At 38.8% G+C, this 21,620-nt stretch overlaps 1 protein-coding gene across 3 annotated transcripts in view; it reads right to left on the bottom strand.

Moving 5' to 3' along the window:
* Atf2 (activating transcription factor 2) overlaps nt 1-17,772 on the bottom strand; it is a 68,158-nt gene extending 50,386 nt beyond the window's left edge. For 2 of the 3 annotated variants that reach the window (XM_021650428.2, XM_021650429.2), the window contains exons 1-3: nt 17,608-17,771; nt 7,301-7,396; nt 4,062-4,137 (exon numbers count right to left, since the gene is read on the bottom strand). The gene's annotated coding sequence lies outside the window, so the exon portion shown is untranslated. Of the gene's footprint in view, nt 1-4,061; nt 4,138-7,300; nt 7,397-17,607 lie in introns of all 3 variants that reach the window. The other variant, XM_021650430.2, reaches the window with a different exon arrangement.
* Between the last annotated feature and the right edge of the window lie 3,848 nt (nt 17,773-21,620).

The following is a 21,620-nucleotide window of genomic DNA, read 5'->3' as shown; positions in this document are numbered from 1 at the left end:
GGAGGAGACAAGGGTGGGGATAGACATGGGAAGTGAGTGTGATTGGGGTTTATAATATGAAATTCCCAAATAATCAATAAAAGTATTATGAAAAAAAAAGTTTCCCACAATATCTACTATTCTAGAAATTTTTGTTTTATTTTGTTTTGGAACAATGTCTCATGTAGACCAGGCAGGAAGCTTCGAGTGCCTGATGTTGACAGCTTCTTTTATTTATTTTCTTAGTGTGTTTTTCTTTCTTTGAGACAGGGTATCACTATGTAGACCAGCGTGGCCTGGAACTCATAATTCTGCCTGCCCCTCACATGTTGAGATTAAAAGTGTGTGTTATCATACATGACCCTTATGTTTATTTTAATTTGATGGGTTTTTTTTTAAGAATTCAAACACAAATAATGTATTTACATCACCCATCCCACACTCGCCTCCAAATACTCCTGTATCCCCTGTTCAAACGTATTTATTTTTAATGTGGTCAATCACGCTAAGTGATTCTCACTTGATAAACAGATCAACTAGAATGTTTGGAGCAATCCTATCTTGGAGATAACACATGTCCTGATTTTATTTGCTAATACTGTATTTGGGAATTGTTTAACATTTATGTTCATTAGAAATAAGCTTACAATGTGTTATTTTGTAGTGGCTTTATAATTAAAGCTGGGATGTGTTAATTCTTTTTAACTTTTTAAAAGAATCTGTGTAAAAGCTGGTATTAGGGCTGGAGAGTTGGTTTAGTGGTTAAGAGCACTTGCTATTCTCCCAGAGGACCCAGGTTCAATTCCCAATACCCACATGCTTACAGCATCTGTAACTCCAGGCAAAAGAGTATGATGCCCTCTTCTGACTTCTGCAGGCACGCCAGTCAAAACACTCATATACATAAATAATAAAGAAATCTTTAGGAAAATAGCATGTATTAATTCTTCCTTAAATATCTGAAAGAACTCACCAGTGAAGTTATCTGAGCCTGGAATTTTCTCTGTGAAGAGGTTTCAAGTCATAAATGCAGTATCTTTAAATAGATTAAAAACTAAAACACTTATACAGTGTTCTCCCTGCATGTACACCTGCACACCAGAAGAGGGCATTTGGGCACCAGATCTCATCTTAGATGGTTGTGAGCCACCATGTGGTTGCTGGGAATTGAACTCAGGACCTTTGGAAGAGCAGCCAGGGCTCTTAAACTCTGAGCCATCTCTTCAGCCCCAATATTATAAGTTCTTAATAATTATAAGATAAGGTGACTAAGCTGGGAGTGGTAGTGCATGCCTTTAATCCCAGAACTTTGGGAGGCAGAGGCAGGAGGATTGCTATGAGTTCAAGGTCAGCCTGGTCTACAATGTGAGTCCAGGATAGCCAAGGCTACACAGAGAAACCCTGCCTTGGAAAACAAAACAAGATAGGGTGGTTATCAGCCAAACATGGTCAGTATATAATGCAATGGAAAAAACTGAGTCCAGAAGTAGATGTACACATACAATCATGAGATTTGTAAAAAGGCTTTACTCTTGACTACATTTCAGTGGGAGAAGAAATAATCTTTTCCAAATTTGCTTCTAGTTGCAGAATAGTAGGTATAGAATATACCCTTTACAACTCTTGCTAATTAACCTTCTAGATAAATGTTTCCAAAAGTATACACTACAAGAGTATTAGTAGTTATGTGGACTTCATTTTCTAAGTCCTTTGAGAGTCATTAAAGTTCTGTTAAATCAAGAAAAAACTAAAATCCTACCTTTTGCCATCTCACATCACACAAATCAAATCACGTTGTAGAGGTGACAGTTGAAAGAATATGGTAAAAAATCTTCATAATTTTAATGTAGGAAAGAGTTTATATTTTTTAGACTCATTTTTACTTTACATTTGTGAGTGTTTTGCCTGCATGTGTGTGTACTGTGTGTGTATAATGCTTACAGAGACCAAAAGATAACACCAAATCCCCTGGAGTTAGACACAGTTATGAGAGGCCATTTAGGTGCTGTAAACAAAACCTGGATCCTCTGGAGGAACAGTAAATACTCTTAAGTACTTAGTCATCTCTCTAGTTCCAAAAGTTTCTTTAAAAGAATACAAAAGGCAATGTTCAGAAAGAGTGACAAAACAAAACTTTACAAAATGCACTCTGTTCTATCTAATTTATACTGCACTACCAAGCAAAACCAAAATAGCTCATCTAAGAAATAAGACAAAAACAATACAGGTAATTTCATCCACATGTGTGTTCCAGAAAAAAGCTTTTAAATCTGAGATGGTTACATACCAACAAAGAATCATTTATTTAAAAATCACTAGATAGAGGGCTGGAGAGATGGCTCAGTGGTTAAGAGCACTTCCAGGGGACCGAGGTTCGATTTCCAGCACCTGTGTGTGGCAGTTCACAACTGTCTGTAATTCCTGTATCTGACACCCTTACACAGACACACATGTAGGCAAAACAACGATGTACATTAAAAACAAACAAATAATAAAAAAAAAACCACTAAGCAAAGGAAGCAAATTCAAATAAAGCCAGCTAGAACTACATGGTAAGACCCTGTCTCAACCCCCTACCACCACATTACTAGAAGAGAGATGATGGGATTTGACAAAAGCACATCAGGTGAACAACAAAGCTGAAATAAAATACTTTTGCAGAAGATAAAGAGGGCTATCAGAGCTGACTCTAGTAAATTTCTTTATCCCAAGGACAAGAATACACAAGACATATAAAACATATCTAACAATACCATCAGCCAGCAATAAGCCCAAGCCAATACATGCAAACATCTATTAAGATACCATCCAGTCTCTTCAAAAAGTGAACTCATGAGGAATGAGGAATAGCAGAGGGAGGGACTTTTATTTTAATAACCTATAGTTTTATTAAGTCAAAAAGTGACAGTATGGTATGAAGTTTAAATTTAAACAAAAGTTTTCATATACATCTAACACATGCTTAAAAAGATCCTGCAATGTAAAAGCCTTTTTCTATGCAAAGACTTCTAACGTAAAGAAGTCTTTTTTGGTAAAGACTTTTTCTATATACAGACTTTCTAGATGCAGGTCTAGACAATACTGAAAATTGATGGCTCTCATGATTTAAGACGGTATTTTGGACATCACTTAATCTGAAGGATCTTGCATTCTCAAGTGAATCTCTACCCTAATATGAAAGTTAACCTCCTGAATCCAGGGCTTGTGAAATCATTTAACCCTTGAATTGACTCAATGAAATTTGTGCTGCTGGTAACTGCACCCACCACAAACAGTTTCAGGGTTCAAAGATGGAAAAACACACACCATCATCACCATCATCATTTCCAAAAGTTTTCATCCTAAGAGCACAGTACTTCCTCTCCCATCTCCCATAAGCCTGCCTGCAATAGGTGAGCCAGTGGCTTGGATGGACAAACTGATATTACTTTGCAATTGGAAAAAGGTTTTTTTTCCCTCCAGTATCAGGAATCATCACAGACTGGTCTGCCTGTTTATACTGAGGGAGGAACTTTTTACGCTTAAATAAAGATCTAACCAACAATTTTGATATTGATTCAAATACAACTATAAAGACATTTATTTCTGAGTCAAGTTTATTTTCCTACTTCAGAATTTCTACTTAGAGATCCAAATTAATCCTTTCAACACTTGCAGCTTGCCTTTTTTAAAGCAGGACACTGGTGTGACCTCATGATGCTAGTACCTGGGAAGCTGAATCAAGAGAACTTGAGTACAAGGCATTTTGTAACAGTTGCCATTTGAACACTTTCCTCACATCTTATATAATCAAGAACTCATTTAGAAGACATTAAGACCATAAACATATACTTGAATGACTTTTTTCATTGGTTTGCTTTGTTGTTTTGAGACAGGGTATTGCTATGCAGCACAGGCCTTGATCTTGTGGTCCAGTCTCTGTAATGGAATTAAGGACCTGTGCCACTACACCAGTTATTTTAATATTCTTTACTTGATAATTTAGAAACAAGTACCAACTGAAAATCAAACTAATAAGAGACTTCAAATTTAGGAGAAAAGCATTGAAATATATAATATTAACTATTGTATCATGCACTTACCTGGCAGAATTCACATGTAAATTGAATTTCATTAAGTTAAATAGCTTATCATGTCCTCTGATTCATGGCAAAGACACTGAAAAACAAAATGGTTTGACACTGTTACAAACAGCACTAAAGCTCTTCCTGAAATGCATCGCTTTTTGCAAATGAAAAAAAAAAACCAAAACACACTCAATTACTACATTATTTCACCAAAACTCAAGAATCTTTATAATGATACTGTACTTCTGAAATATAAAATTTCACATAAATGCTTTAATTAGAGGTATAAATCCAATCAACTCCATCAAAATGTTAAGAAAGGAAGAAGTGGTGCTGGAGAGATGGCTCAGAGGTTAAGGGTACAGGCTGTTCTTCCAAAGGTCCCGAGTTCAATTCCCAGCAACCACATGGTGGTTCACAACCATATATAATGAGATTTGGTGCCCTCTTCTGACCTCCTGGCTCACATGAAGGCAGAATACTATGTAAATAATAAAGAAATAAAAACAAGATGATTCTTTTTTAAAAAAGGAAGAATTATTTAATTTAGCTCTGGTAAGCCAGCAGCTATTATGTCAGTCATTTTTTTTTTCTTTTTACCTTTGAAGTCTCACAAGGAAAAGCCAAAAGTAAACCAGGCTTCGCCGTACATGCCTAAAATCCCCACTTAAGGAAGGCTGAGGCAAGATTATCATAGCCAGCCCTGGGTTATACAGGGATATCTTGTCACAAAACAACCCCGCCCCCTCTACTTCAAAATTCCCCTTAAAAAAAAAAAAAGACTTGTGATCAGGTTCTCAGCAGAATTTATCAAAATATATTTGTTCTTAAATATAATTGATCTCTATAAAGTTTTCTTTTTTAATTTATTTTTATTAATTACAGTTTATTCACTTTGTATTCTAGTGTAGCCCCCTCCCCCATAAAGTTTTCTTTATATATATAACTTTACCATTTACTTATTTAATGTTAGCTTAAATATAAGCAAATCATATTGAAACTAGTAAGGTTAATGGCCTATTAAAAAATATGCCAACTCTTGAGCCAGGAATGGTGGTACATGCCTTTAATCCTAGCACTCAAGGAGAGAGAAGCAGGCAGATCTCTTTGAGTTTGAGGCCAGACTGGTCTATAAAGGAAGTCCCAGGACAGCCCACCTTTTCGTCTCCTACCCAGCTATAGGCTGTTCAGCTCTTTATTTGACCAATCAATCTTTATGAGGATCACATGTGATCTCTGTTGCAGATTTGACAATATCTTCTCCATCCCTAGCCATTTAAAATTATGATTATTTTCTTAGTTTGTCTTAGAATTATAGTTTATAACCTTAGGGAAAGGTCAGATGAGTGGGTGAGAACAAAATCTGAGGTTTTTTTTCCAGTGTTTTAAAATTTATTTTTATTTTATGTGCATTGATGTTTTTCTTGCATATTTGACTATGTGAGGGTGTTGGATCCTGGAATTACAGACAGTTGTAAACTGCCATGTGGGTATTGGGTCTTCTAGAAGAACAGTTAGTGATCTTAACCACTGAGCCATCTTTCCAGCACCTCTTTGTTTAGTTTTGAACACCCTCAGCATTTGCTTATTCTGTCTTATGTTGCTTCACTTAATCTGAAATACCACGCATCTTAGATTATCAGTGTATTGATGTACATGTGTGCAAATGGGCACACATGTTCCTAAGTGTGAACACATATGCTACCACCTGCATGTGACGGTCAGAGGGCAACCTCAATTGTTAGGCCTAGCCTTTTACCTTGAGATAGGTGCTCATCCCACCCCACTTCTGTGAATGAAGGGACTAGTTTGCCTGAGAGTTTCTGGGGCTACTCATGCATCTGTTTGATTGTGGCTCAATATGTTACCTCCTGTAAAATGTAGCTGTATGGTTTTTCTATGTCTGCCCTTGCTCTGACTTTCATATTTATTGAAAGCTTCATGAACTATATACTGTCTTGGAACTTGCTCTGTAGACCAGGCTGGCCTCAAACTCACAAGTGATACACCTGCCTCTGCCTCTCCAGAGAGTGCCAGGATTAAAGGCATGCACCACCACTGTTTGGCTGGTTTCCTTTTAAAATTAATCTAATTAATTTCAATTTCTCCATAATTTGGAAAGTAAAAATTTTTATAAACTGTCCATTTATGCAATTACTCTGATTTGAACCTCAAGACTCAAGAAGAAACTCATAGATCAATTTATGCATCTTCATATATCAGACAATATCTATCATTAGCTTACAATGTCTAGAGAGATTCTACCAACCAGGCTGCCTGTATTAAATTGCTATTTTCCTTCCATTTTTAGGAACTACATAGTAAATAGCTTGCATACAAAAATCACCACAGTTCATTCCTCTAACACTGTAGCTGGCATGTACAGTTCAAAAAGGAGTAAGTGACAACCTACGTAACTTCAACCTGATGTTAGCTAGCAACACTCATGGTCTAAGCTTCAATCATTCCAAAAGCAAATAGGTTTACATGGCTTATAAGTAAGATTTTTGCCCCAATAATTCTATAACCCACAAAGCACTTCCTAGGACTTTCATATTTGGACTCTTTGCTAAAAAGCTAAGTAAGTTTAAAAACTTTTAGATTAAGAAAAACTAAAAGAATTTAAGTCTTCAGTGTGTTTTCACATGCTAATACACATCCTATTTCCAAAAGGCCATTTCTAAATTTGCTAACCCTCCTGACCTCCACCCTGTTTATACCGAACACTATCAATACAGGATACTAGTGTTTGAGAACCACTGCACAGAAACAACTGTTATTTTCACTAGAGACCAACCGTTATATGTGAAAAGCAGAGAGATGGCACAGTTGGCGAAGTGCTCTCTGTATAGATCTGAAGAGAGCCTCAGAACTCATGGAGAGGGAAAAAAAGAAAAAGCTAGCACTAAGGAGGAAGAACCACGAGAGACCTGGTCTTGCTGACCAGTCAGTCTAGTTAAATCAGTAAATTCCAGGTTTACTGAGAGACTCTGTGTGAAAAAGGTGGTGGTGACCCACGTCTTTAATCCCAGCACTTGGTAGGCAGAAGCAGGTGAATCTCTGAGTTCGAGGTCAGCCTGGTCTGACCTCTGTGCCCGGCTGCACAGAGAGATCCTGTCTCAGAAAAAATAAAAAAGAAATGAGAAAGACATTGACCTCTGGCTTCAAGATGTATCTGTACTTATGATATATGTCTCTCTCTCTCTCTCTCTCTCTCTCTCCTGGGCAGGAGGAAGGAGCTCAAATTCTCTTACCTTGGTAGCTGGTGGGCCATGAGCTTTGCTTTGTTGACAGGGCTCTCGAAGCTCTTGCTAAGAAAGCAGCACTTCCCAAGTTGCCATCTAGTGCCTCTAGAGAAAAGGACAGAAGAAGAGAATAAGCTTATTACACTATTTGATAAACAGTTTATATTTACATTTTGTCTACTATTTATCTTATTCTATAAACGTTTCTTCCAAAATATCAAATGTTTCAGAAAGATGTTTACCATACAGCCCCCCAAATTAGAACATATTATTATCACTTACTAGATATAAAATAACTTTAAGAATGAAGGAAAGGCAATAGAACCATGGCAGGTAGAAACAAGGAGGGAAAGCAGTTCTACAACTGCACAGCAACAACTTGAGTGATCTTGCAAGTGGATTCTTCCCCAGTGACTGCAAACTGCATATAACACCGTCAATACATTGATTTTGGCTTTAAGATTCTAAGCATACAATGAAATCCAGTCATCTGTGACATGACCAGAACTAGAGATTATTAAGTTTACATTAAGTGAAATAAACCAAACAAATGCTGCATTCTCTTACCCATGTGTAAACAAAACACATTTAACACACACATGCACTCATTCTTAAAAAAAAGAGAATGAAAGCAATGGTGATTAGCAGTCTACACAAAGTCAGAAGGTGAGGAAAGCTGATCTCGGAGTTATAAGTTACACATGAATAGAAGAAGCTACTCCAAATAACGTTATGGACTTTTCTCTATAAAAGCTAGAAAAAGGATTTTGAATGCTTCACTATGGAGAAGTGAGAGGACTATGGAGAGATTTTTAACCTGTTTTAAAACACTACATAATCTACACATATATTGAAACAACACACAGAACTTTATTATTAAATATACTTCCAATGGTTTCATGATTCAATTAAAGTGGAGGGCTTCCAGAGGACCCAACAAGCCATCTAGACTCCCTGACCTACAAAAATAACAGTTTGTACTCCTATGTAGCTGGTGTCTGCTGCTTTGTGGGTTCCTTTTTCTCTCTTCCACCTGTCTTAAGCCCCTAACACTAGAAAAGAGCGGAAAAAAGATTGAGGAAAAGGGTAAAGTTATCATTAGACTACTTCCTACAATTAGCAGGGTTGAATTCCTTAGGTCAAGTTTGATCTTTACCATCAGGATATCTAATTTCTTCTTATTTCTTTATGCAAGACTACTTGACAAACAGCAACCAAGAGCATCCAACAACCAACCAGCCAACAACAGCCACCCTACCTCTTACGGCCCTAGCGTTTATACAGCCTCTGAAAAGTTCCCAGAATTCCAAATGTCACACACTCACAGAAACTATCTGCAGCTGGCAAAACCATGGTGCTGCTAGAGCATGGCAAATCAAAGTCACATGCTGTGAAGCAGCCTCTTATCCCCACAACTGGTATTATATATATATATTAGCAGTCCACACAAAGTCAGAAGGTGAGGAAAGCTGATATAAAAAACACAGAAATGTTTTTAAGAATAAGAAACCAAAATTACAAAATTCTCACTAGAGTCTTAACTGTAAGGTAAGTGTATGGTAAGTGTATTGTAAGTCAGTAATAAAAAATCTTTATAGTGGACAAAAACATTAGGGTGCCAGGATAGGCTTGTGCTCTATCTCAAGGTCATTCAAGGGCAGCAGAACCATATAAATAGGCAGGGACTTTTCTGTGTCATAATTTCCTTGTGACTTCACAAGTACCACAAAGTACAAGATAATCTTAGAACTACCCTGGGAACAGCAAAATATCTTAACAAATTAAGTCCATGAAGTCTAAAAACCTATAGCCATAACCTAAAAACAATTTATTTCCCATTTAATGTTAAAGTATGTTTGGGTTTCTTTTAAAGTATGTTTACATTTTCTTAGAAAATGTAAATACTATGATTTCACTATGATTTTCACATGTACTTGATGGACACAAAAAAGAATTAAGAAAATATTGTGTAAAATACAGACTAGGGCATGAACTCAAACAGTATTAAGTTCATGTAACAGTTACACTGCATTTTACTTTGACTTTAAATGTACATTTTCCTAATACTAAATCAAACTTCTTTATTTTTATGGCTAGGAACTGAACATTACACATTTAATGCCAAAATCTGCTGTGAGAATAAAGCTAATCTTTAGTCTGTGGATTTGGTATTATCCTTGTATATACTGGATATGAAATGCTTAGTTTATCAATGGGGAAAAATAAAACTCCTCAAAATTGAGAAATGTTTTCCCAACCTCAATGAGGAAAGCAGTAGTTTTAAATTTTTTCTCTCCTCACAACATTCAACAGATGTTTCCCAGGCATATCATTACCAAAAATATACTGAAGCTTTGATCTCAAAGTTGATGAGATGCAAAAGAACACAAGAATGAGTATATAAATAGTGCAATTGCCCAATATCACAAAAGTTGTCCTTAATAAAAAGAAAGAAAGAAAGAAAGAAAGAAAGAAGGAAATACTGGACACAATGTCTTTAATCCCAGCAGTCAGGAGGCTCAGAAAGGTGGATCTCTGGGAGAAAAAAGCTAACCTGGCTTACACAGTCAACTCCAGGCAGAGCTACACAGTCAGACCCTATCGCAAAAGAAAAAACAAAACACAAAACAAATTAGTTTACTTTTAAAGTTAAACTTTATTTTAAATTATTCCCAGGCCACTGATCCTGGCGTTAAATAGGCAGAATTCATAGACTAAAAGAGACAAATATGAAAAATAGAGGAAGTTTTACTAATAATAACTTGGTTTTAGATTTGGTAATTGAGTAAGTTATATAAAGTTTACAATAATGTTTTGCTCAAAACGTGTGAATAATAAATATACTTACTACCTTCCCCTTACTAAATTTTAGGTTTTAAATATAAAAAATTTGGGGGTCAGGTATAATACATATACCTTCAGTCTCAGCACTTGGGAGGCAAAGGAAAGAGATTCTCTCTAGTGAGTTCCAGGCAAGCCAAGGTTGTTTTTGTTTTGGGAGGTAAAATCTCAAGTGACCAAGGCTAGCAAGGAACGTGCAATGCAGCCAAGGGCAACCTTAAACCTCAGCTCTTCTTGCCTATATTTTCCCACTGCTGAGATTACATAGCTGGGCTACTACTATGTGTAGTTTATGGTGCGCTAGAGATCACATTTTATGTATGAGAAATTGAAAATCACACCTCAATTATAATCATTTGGGGCTGGAAAAATTAAAAGTGGGTAAAGTTATTTTTTTGTGCAAGCATGCAGACCTGAGTTCAAATTTCCAAGACTCATGAAAAAAGCAAGAAGTTGCAGCTTATGATGAAGATGATAAAACTTTAAAAATAAGGTAGAGACTAACCCAGACAAACACTCAAACTTTTGCTAGGCCTCCATATGTGTGCACAGATGTAAATGAACAACCCTACTAACATGCACACACCCTCATGGATGTGCAGGTACATAACACACATTTTTAAAAATCAGCCAATAAACATCAGTAGTAAGAACTCACTAATCATTACAAAGAGGAAAAATACAGATTACATATAATTCCCATTATATAACAGCAGTAAGTTCACTTCTTTTGCTCTTTCTGAAGGTATGTTGACGTTCAAGAAAATGAAAGGAAAAAATCTCAGTCGAATATCCATATTTCAACATTAAAACATACCTGATAAATTACAAAAGATGGCAGCAGCTTTTTAAAAAAATTTAATGACTTTTTTGTTTTTTTATAATTTAATTTTTATTTTATGTGCATTTGTTGTGATGGTGTCAGATCCCTTGAAATTGGCATCACAAACAGTTGTGAACTGCCATGTGGGTGCTAGGAATTGAACCCTGGTCCTTTGGAAGAACAGACAGCACTCTTAACCACTGAGCCATCTCTCCAGCCCCGACACCAGCAGCTTTTAACATGGTAATTGAGAATTGATGGTAAACTATGTTAGCTGTATTCTTTGTAAAGACTTCAAAAGAGAAATATTAGAACTGTGGCACTTTAACTTCATGAGAGATGGTATGAAAGATCTCACTAAAATGACAGTGGACTTAGTGGAAACTATGTAATCAATTTTTACAATCTCAAAATATGTATATGCTACACTAATACACGAAGGGAAAAAGGGTGCATAGGGAACAAAATGATATTCTGGAATGGGTTTATGGGAATTCTAAAATAGTAGATTCTACAACAAATTATAGATTCTGAAAAATCCAAATTTGTTGCCAAAGCTACCAAATAAATGTCTATTGTACTGTCTTCAAATCACATCATAAGCACACCTGGAGGGACTATAGGAAATGAGAATTTCTGAATGAACTGACAGCGATCACCATGACATGCGCTGAGTACCAGCAAGCCCCTGACACAGCTGTGAGCACAGATACACATTATTCAAATATGTACAAGCCTTAGTGTTGGTCTCCTTAAAAACATCTCAGCTACCTGGCAGTGGTGGCTACACCTTTAAACCCACCACTTGGGAGACAGAGGCAGGCAGGCGAATCTCTGAATTTGAGGATAGTCTGATTTACAGAGTGAGTTCCAGCAGAGGCAGAGAAATCCTGTTGATAGATGATAGACAGACAGACAGACAGACAGGTAGAGGAGGGCTGGGCAGTGGGGGCCAGGCCTTTAATCCCAGTGCTCAGGAGGCATGTATCTCTGTGAATCTGAGGCCAGCCTCATTTACAGCATGAGTTCCAGGACACGCAAAGCTATATGTCTTGAAAAACAAACAAACAAACAAAAAAGCAAACTGAGGCACAGAAAACAAATGATTTGCCTAAACATAACACAGCTCACAATTTGGGTGCTAACAACTACCCTAAAACTACATTCATTGTGCCAAAGAATGTATGATAGAAAATTTAATATGAAATCTATGATCAGAAAATAGTTCAATGTGCAAAATGCTCATAATCTAAGCAATGTTATCAGTCTGTCATAAGTTGTCGTAAGTTCCGGGAAACTAAGAGAAACAAGCAGGGATGTGGAAGAGAATACAGATACTTTTCCTAGTACATCGATTAACTATATAGTTTTTAACTAGTAAGCAATAACTTATTTCCAGTAACAACCCCCAATCAAGTAACCACATCATAACAACAAAGTTAGCAAAATGATATAAAGCTAGCACACTTTCACTAAAATGCCAGTGTGAGCCTGCCAACTCCACAAACATTTATAACCTTCTAGGTAATTCCATTGAGTTTATTATTTTATGTAACCAAGGGAAGAAAAAGGTAGCAAATACTACAAAGTTTAAACAATAGAAATAGAAAAATATAGGGCTACACAGTGAAACCTTGTCTCAAACAAAAATATGCTCATTAATTCAATGTTTAAAATAAAAGTAGAGCATAGCCAGCCCACTTTACAGAGTGAGTTCCAGGGCAGCCAGTGCCACAAAATGAGATCTTGTCTTCAAAATTAAGCAAGTAAACTTACTAAATATTAGCTGGACAGGGTGGCTGATGACTGGACTCGGGAGGCTGATGCAGGAGGACTGCACGGGTCTGAGACACAGTGAGCTCCAGGCCAGCCTGGACTACAGAGTGACAACCTATCTCAAATAAATAGCAAAAACTAAAAGCATTTTTTTTTTCCATTCAGACATTTAATACCAAGAAGTTTATAAAGTGGCTTAAGTGACTTGGTTAACTGTACATAATCATCAAACATCACAAAATTTATATAATGGAAAACTACAATGCTTGGAAAGGTAAAACTAAATGAGTAAAAGTCAAAAACTGGAATGCAAAAGTTTAGAAACCATTAGATAAAATGAAAACATTTTAGAAAACATACTTAAAAATTGAAAGTGGCACATGCCTTAAATCCCAGAACTTGAAAAGCAGAGGCAACAGATCTCTGAGTCTAAGCCAGCCTGCTCTACAAAGTGAGTTCCAGGAAAACCAAGGCTACACAGAGAAACCCTGACTCAAAAACAACAAAAAGACCAAATAAATAAATAAATAAAAATTAAAAAAAAAAAAAGCAAATGGTACAGATGAAGGTAAACATATACTACTGAAATAACTCAACTACATTTTCCAATTTGTCAAGTACAATTATTCTGTTTCTCTAAGAACCTTGTCAAGGATCTCACGGTAACAAGCCACTCACTACTGTATTTCAAGTGTTTAATTCTTAGGTATTAATGGAGATAAAGATTGAGAATTACCAAAAACAAAACAAAACAAAACAAAACAAAACAAACAAACAAACAAAAAACAGGAAGAGGAGGAGGAGAAGAAATATAAATATTTATAATTTTAGGGGCAGTGAGATGGCTCAACCAGCAAAGCACTTGCTATGTGAACTTGGCAACCTGAGTTCAATACCCATAACCCATGGAAAGTGGAAGAAAAAACTGCCTCCATACAGTTGTTCTGATTGCCACACCCAAGCCGTAACAATATACAAACAATACAAACACATTATACACATAAACTGACAAAATGAAAGTTTAAATCCCTTAAAAAAATGATAACCAGCAGGGTGAGATGGCCCAAGCGCACAATTCCAGCAACCTGGGAGGCAAAGACGGGTGGATCACTGTGAATTGGAGGCCAGCCTGGTCTACGAGGACAGCCAAGGCTACACAGAGAAACCCTGACTCAAAAAAAAAAAAAAAAAAAAACACAAAAGATTATCATAATGACAAAAAGAACAAAGTAAACATCATAGAGCCTATCTTAAAATGAAAATATCAGTTTGTCAACAAAATAAATGAGAAGACATATATATCACATACATGTTTATAATTGTACATTTCATATCTGTGTAACATAAAACACATAATTACAATTATCAATGGCCTTAAAGACTTATGACATTCTTCCATTTTCTATGAAATGATACATTAATGTTTTAATTTTTGAGAAACATCACAAAGAAAGTGCCTTTCTAGGATTTTTCCCCACAGACAAAAAATAGTGATGTCTGTGGCTGGAGAGATGGCTCAGTGATTAAGAGCACTGACTGCTCTTCCAGAGGTCCTAAGTTCAATTCCCAGCAACCATATGGTGGCTCACAACCATCTATAATGTGATCTGATGCCCTCTTCTGGCATGCAGGTGTGCATGCAGATAGAGCATTCGTATACATAAAACAAATAAATCTTAAAAAGAAGTGATGTTGACCACTATTTCTTCAACACCAGAGTTACAAACAGGGCTAATGAGATGGCTCAGTAGGTAAATCACTTGCCACCAAGCCTGAGGACCAGGGATCCATCCTCAAAATCAATAGAACAAATACTCTTTAAAGTTGACCTTTAACCCCCATACATATGCCAATCCCTACACAGACAAGAAGGCAGACAAGCAGACAGACATATACACATAAACATAGAAACAAACCAAATCATAGAGAGGTTTTTGTACATATAGACAGATATACAACTCAATAAAAAGGAGCTGCCCACTTTCCAGCAGGGCAGTGGTGGCACATTCCTTTAATGCCAGCACTCAGGAGGAGAGTGGCAGGCAGAGCTCTGTGAGTTTGAGGCTAGCCTGTCCTGTTCCAGGACTGCCAAGCTACATAGAGAAACAATGTCTGGAAAAACCAAAATAAAAAGAGATTTCCTAGCATGCATGGGAAAAAAAAAAAAAAAGGCTCGCGAGTTAGTTAAGAGTACCTACTGTTCTTGAAGAGAAGCTAAAACAGGTTCTCAGCACCCACATGATGGCTCACAACAATCCTTAACTCTAGTTTTGGGAATTCAGGATTTAAGATGTCCTCTATGCACATAAATAGTGCATATATGTATTTGCAAGCAAAACACACACCCACATGGTGGCTCACACATGTGTAATGGAATCTGATTTCCTCTTCTGGTGTGTGTAAAAACAGATCACTCATATACATAAAATGAATAAATAACTCTTAAAAAATACACAGAACAAACTGCATCTCAGGGAAATTTTCAGTCTAAAGAAATAGATGTGAATATAAGATAAACACAAAATGTTGAACTACTTACTGACTATATAACAATGCTAGGTGGTTTTTGTAGGCTACTAGTTAATACAGGGAGTAAAGTACTATATGTAGTAATTTTCATAGAGGCCAACTGAATTATCCAATTACTTTCATTGAATTCTAATCAAGGAGGGTTCCAGTAAAAAATGTGCTTTAAATATGAAAAATTTAATAACCTTTCTAAAGGCACTTCAATAAGAGTAACAGAGAAAGTAATACCAGTTCACAGAAGCACATATCACATTGGAAGAGCCCAAAGGCAAGAATGAGTGGAAACAGCATATTTGGTAAAGCAGATTTAGCAATATAATTAATTAGGAGACTACAGATAAATAATTAAAACTAAAGTTTTCAAGATTTAAAAATTTTTAAAATGTAGATTTCTTGATTTAATGTTGGCCATGATTTTAGTGGATAGTATCATTTCAAAATAATACAGCTTTAAAATTTTAATACAAATAAAAGCACCCCTCCAATTATTGTTAAAGGGCTGACATAACTATTTCTACCACCATCTTTAAGAGTGCTCCTCCAAATAAAAAATAAATGCCAGAATTTCTAAGTAATGTATTTGATAATATAATGCTCCAAATACAAAATAAAGAGTCTAGTAGAGTTAAAGAGATTTCTATGTAATCTACAGGAGTATTTTGATACCTTGTATCAAAAATAAAATAGACAATGTCCTTGAAAGCTCTTCTCTAAAATTTAAGATATCAAAGAACTGCCAGGTATAATGCCTTAGACCTTTAATCCCATCACTCACTCGGGAAGCAGAGGCAGGTTGTGAGTTCAAGGCCAGCCTGGTCTACGAAGAGTTCCAACACAGCCAGCGCTGCACAGAGAAAACCTGTTTCAAAAGAACAAAGACTGAAAAACACCTTAGGAGGGTAAAATACACACTACAAATTTGAAAAAAAAAATTGTTTTAATTATTTTTAATACCTAGAAGCTTAATTATCACTTAACTATTGATGGCCTTAAAGATCCATGAACTTAGTTTTCTTGACTTATACAGAGATGTTCTTAAAATACTCTACAAAATATTTCTATACTTTTGAAAAAAGTTTATTGCAGGGATTCTTCCAATAGGTTCCTACTGCGTCTCTATTTCAGGAAATCACATAGAATTAATTGTCTTAAAATAAGCTTTTCTAAAGTCTGACCTTTACAATTTTGGTGCAATAGACCCAGGCCATTCCTGGAATGGCTATTACTTGACAATGGCAAGTGCAGGGGTTAAGAATTTCTTCAAAGAAGACAAAATGAACTCAGAGAACAGTGTTTGGTCTGATATCAAATACAGCATTACATGCTTGGTATGAATGAATGTCTCCATAATTTATAATCCCTGAGAAACTTCCACAAGGTAATCTAGGTGTTGGTCAACAAGCCTAAAGGTCTATCATGAGTAATCCCTTTTACTCCCTTATAGTGACAGTTATTTTACTCGACCTCCTCGGTTCTAAGGCTCCCATTAATATGAGACAATTTTATATTATCTAGGTGCATAAAAATAGTTCACAGCTCCTCCTAGGTCTGGTTCATTGAGCGAACACTACGGGGAGACACACACACCTACCTCTCTCCCTTGTCCTTAGGGTATTAATAAAAGGCACATATTATTTCCCTACAAAAGCTCTGCAGAACACCCGTCGAGGTAAACGGGAGGGGGGGAGGGGGAACAGCAGAATCAACCTGCACCCACACCTCAGCCCCGCCCCACCTGGAAAAAGTGGGGGGTGGCGGGAAGTGTGCGGGTGGCAGAAAGGACGGAAAGGGCCGAGACCCCCAGCTCCCAGCTCCTCCATACCATTGGCTCCATCACGCTCCACCGTAGCCGGAGACCCCGGCCAGATTGTCAGCCACGCTCTCCAATCCTTGTGCACCGCACCATCCCAAACCCCGCGGTCCTCGATCGCCTGAGTCCTGGGTGGGGGGCCCAGCGTGGGCCCTCTCGCGGCCCGACCAAGGGCTTGCGGCGGGGGTCTCCCCGTCAGCTGGGCGGATCCGAAGGACGCCCCGGGGACCTCTGGAGGATGATAAATCGGAGGGAGGGGTCTGAGAGGAGCCGTTATTCCTTTTCGCTCAGCCTCGGGAAAGCGCGCGAGGGAGGGGCCGCAGCCGCAGCCGCGTTACCTAACGGTCCGCTCGGTCCGCCAGGCCGGAGGCGGCGGCGCGGCCACTGCCGTCCCGAGGGTTGGGGTCCACAGCAGGGGCGCCAAAGGGGGGGAAGGCGGGGGGTGGGGACTACAGGCAGCGACGTCGCCATGTTAGCCCCTTCTTCCTCTGCATCCCTGCAGCCTCCAAGCCGGTGGCCCTTCCAACCATTACTCACCTCTCCAGGTCACTAATTCATGGTCCCTTCAGCCACCCGGGAGCCCGGAGCCCAGCCGTGTTTACAAACTAGCCCCGGAGGAGAGGGCTGAATCGCACTTTAAAGGCCACGGGCTCCCACAGGCTTCCGTCCTCTCTCGCGAGATCCGACTGACAGGCTTTCTCCCCGCCCCACTCCCGGCATCCCCCGCCGCTTTCTTCTCGCGCCCCGCCCCTTCACGCTCACGCCCCTTCCTGGTTTCCTCCGAGGGCGCGCCTGCAGGTCAGGTGACTCCGCCGCGCAGGAGAAAGGGGGCGGGTTTTCAGGAGGGCGGGGACGGGGGGGCGGGAACCAAGGAATACTCGGACGCTGCTGATTGGGCGAAGGCCACGAAAGGCGGGAAGCTGCTCCGGGGGGGCGTGGCCGAGGCGCCCAGGGACCGTTGTTTCGGTAACCAGGGAACTGCGAAAAGCTGTGATTGGCAGCCATCGAGAGGCGGGCAAGGGGGGCGGGCACCGGCGCTGGGGCGCGCGCGCAGGTGGCGGTGGGGCGAGCGGAGAGGGCGTGGGCGGTGTGAGAGGAGGAAGGTGAGGAACCCAGCCCCGAGCTCTGCGTCGGTTTCCGGTCTCGCCAGAAAGGTGGGCGCGAGAACGGACACCCGCTCCTGGACCACCCTCAGGGTACCCGGAAGCCGGAGCTGGGCGGATGCGCTTAAGGTTTGGGAGGGTCGGGGTTTGCCAGTCATCATCCCCGCACCCCACGTGCGGACTGAAGCAAAGTCAGGCGGCCCTGCATCGAAGAGAGGAGCCTTTTTTCAGAGACGTCTTTGTTCCGAACTGAGCTAAGCTAGACCTGGATCTTGATCCTTCGCCACCAACCCCCATCAAGTACATGGTCTGTTACATGAGTATGTTCAAAGGGAATACAGCGCCTTTCACCATGTCACCATATTTTAAAACAATGCAACTCTCTGTTCCTGGGGAAAAAAATTACTGGAATCGTGGTGTGTACCCTTTTATCAAATGTCCATTACATATTTATAGTTACATATAAAAATATTAATTTCTATAGGATCATCTCAAGCTTTCGAAGCATAAGAAAACTATATTAACGTTTTAGAGAGCACTAAAGGACACCAATGAGGACACAGCATAGCAGTGGCATTCTTCCCGCAATATTTTCCTTTTGCTTTGTAAATTGTAGTGGCAAAGAAAGGCCTGTTAATGTTTGAAAGTGGCTTTTTTAACTGGGGGAGGGGGAGGACCTGGAGAGCTGGCAGTGGTGAGGAACGCTGGAAGCTCTTGCAGAGGACCCAGGCTTAGTTTCCCATCACCCATATGGCTGCTCACTAACAGGTGCATCCAACAACCTCTTCCGGCCTTTGTGTGCATGTGGTGCACATGCGTTCACGCACCGAAGAAATTCATATTCATCGGGTAATAAGACCTTAATACTGAAGCAAGAAGAAAGATTGATTCGTAAAAGAGGCGAAACTTTACTACTCTAGAGCTGGTTCAGGTACACCCCTAAAAACAGCATAAGGTGCAAAACATACCTGTTCCTAATGAAGATTTTTAGGGATATTGGTTGTCCAGTAAATAAGAAGAGCCGTGTGCGATGGTGCTTAATTTTAATCCCAGCAACCCAGGAGGCAGAGGCAGAGGCAGGCGGATCTCTTGTGAGTTCGAGGCCAGCCTGGTCAACAAAGTGAGTCCACGATAGCCAAAGCTACACAGAGAAATCCTGTCTCGAAAAAAAAAGAACAAGTTGAAAATGTGACTAAGGGTCCAGTGAAGTCTTGCATTATTTAAAAAAGTCTTTATTTTTGGTATGCTTTTCCATTTGTTAAATGCATGTTTCTAATCTAGATTTATGAATACAAATTTATGTATTTATATAAAATACACTCAATTTTTCCACTCCAAGTAAAATTAAAATTTTAAGTTTTTCAGGAATAGTGTCTGAGAATTAATGAGCCGCAGTATAATAACGATGGCTAGCATGAAAGTGAAGTTGTAATGTCACTGGACCTTTTAATAGTTTCCTGGCCTATATACATGTATGTGAGCCAACTCAATCTTCCTTTAAAACTAGTTTTAATTACGTGAGAAACCTGAAAAAAACCAGATTATTAACACTGTCAGTTCTGAAATTAAAATGAAAGTACCATCCTGTAATATTAGTAACACTGCATTAATGTTAGTATATTTTAACACTAATTATATCAACAAAATGTCAGCTGTTCAGATTAACAGCTGAAATTATGATAGACAAAAATGTAGGACTGCCAAATCATAAAATGCTAGGTCTAGAAACTGTCACTAAAATGTTGCTTTCCTCTAGCTGACAGAATGTCTAATGTGAGGAAACAAAATTAAAACTAAAAATGTTAAGACATTTCAGAAAAAAACTTTAAGTCAATTAAATTTGAGTTTTTTGTTACTGTTTTGGTTGGTTGGTTTTTTGCTTTTTTGTTTGTTTGTTTGTTTTTGTTTTTTAGTTTTTTGAGACTTCTCTTGTACCCCTGGCTGTCCTGAACTCACTTTATAGACCAGGCTGGCCTGAAACTCACAGGGATCCATCTGCCTCAACCTCCCAAGTGCTGGATTAAAGGTATATGCCACCACCACCTGGCTAAACATTGAAATTCTTGTCTTCAGATTGATTAATTTTTATCTCAAGTGGCAATAGCATTGGTATTAAATTTTCTGCTACCAAGTAGTTATTAATCCTTCCCTCAGCAACCCTTTCCTATATAATCTGGCCAAACTCTTTCACCGGTAAGGACTGAGGGATCCTGGGTGCCAGGTTTTATTTTGATATGTTACATAGACAGCTCAGCTAGCCATTTGTCTGACCTTGTATAGCGGTGTGAGGAAACAATTCCATTAACTGTCTTTCATGATTCCCTACAACTCTATCTGTTAACCTAAGGCCTACATAAACAAAACCACGGGTTCCTTATGCCACAAAAACTGAGAGAAGTCTTTCTGTCCATACTGACCCATTAGATTAATATGCTTTTCATTCCAGGGCCTTCTTATCTTGGACACAACCCTTTAGATCAAGTGTTAGCCAAATGCCCTAGCTCTTTTATTTGTAAAGCATCAATACTTCTCAAGCATAAACATTCTAGGCACTGACTATAATTCTAGGAGAAACTACCTTAATAATACTCTTGTGTGGAGGCATACTAAATAATTTATGGGTTTTTTGTTTGTCTTCTGAGACAAGGTCTCTGTGGTGGTTTGAATGAAAAAGGCCACCACATGCTCACAGGGAATGACACTACTAGGAGGTGTGGGAGAGTCTCACTGGAGGTGGGATTTGAGGTCTCAGATGCTGAAGCCAGGCCCAGTGTCACTCTCTCTTCCTGCTGCCTGCAGATCCATATGTAAAACTCAGCTCCTCTCCAGCACCATGTCTACCTTCATGCCACTGAGCTTCCCACCATGATGGCAATAACCTAAACTGTAAGCCAGCTCCAGTTAAATGTTTCTTTTATAAGAGTTGGTATCTCTTCACAGCAATAGAAATCCTAACTAAGACAGCTCTCTACAGAGCTCTGGCTGTTCTGTAACTCACTATGTATACCAGGCTATCCTCGAACATGCAGATTTACCCACCAAATGCTGGGATAAAAGGCTTGCACCAACACTTCAGTAAGTAAGATTTGTTTTCCCAGTACAATAACTTAAATGAAGTTACATACTATAGTGCAAATAGAGGTGTGATAATATTCAGTGTTACAAACTTGCTGTTTTTGTACAATTTCAGAAAGCTTGAGAGTAGCAGATACTTTAAGTATCTCTTGAGAGATGGGAAAATCTGCCAATTCTCTGCTAAATACAAGACTTGAGGGAATAATATTGAGTTGTTTAGAAGCCAAGAGACTCAGCCAATCTTGTGTAGCTGTTTGAGGAAGGAGTTCTTGAGATTCAAATGCAAGAAATCATGGTCGGAAGGTGCCTACTAAACGCCAGTGTTGAAAATCTGCCAACATCAGCAGAATGCAAGCTCACGCTAACAGGAAG

Source organism: Meriones unguiculatus, chromosome 8 (assembly GCF_030254825.1).
Source record: "Meriones unguiculatus strain TT.TT164.6M chromosome 8, Bangor_MerUng_6.1, whole genome shotgun sequence".
In the NCBI taxonomy this organism is placed as follows: domain Eukaryota; kingdom Metazoa; phylum Chordata; class Mammalia; order Rodentia; family Muridae; genus Meriones; species Meriones unguiculatus.
This window is presented reverse-complemented; position numbering and strand designations above follow the sequence as displayed.